Genomic DNA, 2,396 nt, shown 5'->3' with positions numbered 1-2,396 from the left:
AGAACGACCCGAGGTTTGAATACTTCGGTTATTAATTTTAGGGGTTTGTTACTTGTGACAAACAATCTGAAGGTTGTGGTAGGCTTAGAGAAGGGGGTTGAATCTATGCCTTCCTTTTTGTTGCATTTATTACCCTTTTTAAACAAACTTTGAATTCAGATTCTATCTGAACACAGCAGCGGAAATTTATGAGACAATTTATTTTTGTCTCATGAATATCAGAAAACAAAACTCAGCAGAGAAGAGAAAAGCTAACACCAGCATATATACTGGTTCGGTTGCCTTGTGCTATGCAACCTACATCCAGTCTCCTCCACAACTATGGAAGAATTTCACTATAGTTAATAGTATTACATACACCAATTTCACACTCAAGTTCTAACCTAACTTGACATTGGCTATGCTAACTCCTAACTATTTACTCTTAGTGCTAACCCAACTAAGAAAGGGATACCAAACAGGTACAAGATACAAGACACTTAACCAACCTAAAGAAATCAGAAAATAACTCTATGCTTTTCTCTCAAGTGTATCACTCAGCCTTTTTCCACTCATGGCTTTTACCTGAGCTTTCTCACAATGCCTTTTCTCATAAGAAATTATAGAAAGATAAACTTGGAAAAGTACATTACAATCAGTAAAGCATGAAGGAGATTGACTTCATTAGCAGCCTCTTTGCTATGTGCAAAACCAGATTCGCAAACCTCAAATGCAGTTCTTCAGTATTGGTCGAATGCTTCTTTGAAAGAAAGCATTATCCAAGTAAAGGAACTTCTTAACAGAACACTGTTCTCACTCTCTGGTTTTCTCTCCTTGGTTTCTGAATGAACAACAAACCTCTTTTATATCCTTGCATGTTGTTGGGTTCTTCTTCCAAGGTCAACACCTTGAGCCTTGAGCTTTACCAACCCACAGTTTCACTTTTTCACCTTAATCCCCAGAGTAAAAACTTTTCTTCTGACTTTCTCATCTTGACCGAAAGCCACAAAGCAGCAACCATGGAAATCTTCTCATGGTCAACTTGATCTTAGCCATTGAAAAACTACTTGGTCCCCAAGTATCACTTGTGACCGTAGATGTGAAACAGAATAGGGTAGAAAACAACTTTTCCTTGAATGCCATTTTCGGATAGAGCAGAGAGTTGGGAAGAAGAGATGAGATCGAGTTGCATGTATGAGGAAAAGATTTACCTATAACCTAAGCTTGATTTGGTTTGGATTTGCTGAGATGACTTCTACCTTTCAAGCTCAGTTTCTGTTTCTTGCTTCTTTGGTGACTATCTTGGTGAAGAAGCTCTTTCTCTCTTTCTCTTTCTTGCTTTTCTGAAGTCTTGATTTGACTTGATTTGAGAGGAGAGGAACGTTGCTTTGGTTGGAGCAAGATGGAGGGAATTGAAATTAATCTAGGTTTGGTTCGGGTATTCATTTGAGCAACCCATCTGACTTCTTTCTTTTCTTTTCCTTGGGCTTTTATATTGTTTTCAGCCCACTATTCTTTTCTGTTTGTTTTTCGTTCCATTTGGGCTGTGGAATTGGATTTGACCTACAATACATAATAGATGATTAGTAATATGCAATTTGCTAATTATTTATTTTACCAAAAATAATGTTTGTCATTGATGAGCGGATAATTTATACGCTTTTTGGCATTATTTTTAGGTAGTTTTTAGTAAGCTCAAGCAACTTTTAGGGATGTTTTCATTAGTTTTTATGTTAAATTCATATTTCTAGACTTTACTATGAGTTTGTGTGTTTTTCTGTGATTTCAGGTAATTTCTGGCTGAAATTGAGGGACTTGAGCAAAACTCTGATAGGAGGTTGACAAAGGACTGCTGATGCTGTTGGAATCTGACCTCCCTGCACTCGAAATGGATTTTTTGGAGCTACAGAACTCTAAATGGCGCGATCTCAACGGCGTTGGAAAGTAGACATCTAGAGCTTTCCATAAATATATAATAATCGATACTTTATTTGGGAATTGACGACGTAAACTGGCGCTCAACGCCTTTTTCATGTTGCTGTCCGGAGTAAAACGCCAGAAACACGTCACGACCCGGAGTTGAACGCCCAAAACACGTTACAACTTGGCGTTCAACTCCAAAAGAAGCCTCAGCTCGTGAATAGATCAAGCTCAGCCGAAACACACACCAAGTAGGCCCCAGAAGTGGATTTATGCATCAATTACTTACTCATGTAAACCCTAGTAGCTAGTCTGATATAAATAGGATAAATTACTATTGTATTAGACATCTTTGGTCTCAGTTTTATTTTATTCTTCATCTGAGGAGACTATTGATCACGTTTTGGGGGGCTGGCCATTCGGCCATGCCTGAACCTTTCACTTATGTATTTTCAACGGTGGAGTTTCTACACACCATAGATTAAGGGTGTGGAGCT

The sequence above is a fragment of the Arachis duranensis genome, chromosome 10, assembly GCF_000817695.3.
Source record: "Arachis duranensis cultivar V14167 chromosome 10, aradu.V14167.gnm2.J7QH, whole genome shotgun sequence".
Taxonomy (NCBI): Eukaryota; Viridiplantae; Streptophyta; class Magnoliopsida; order Fabales; family Fabaceae; genus Arachis; species Arachis duranensis.
Note: the sequence above shows the minus strand (reverse complement) of the source record.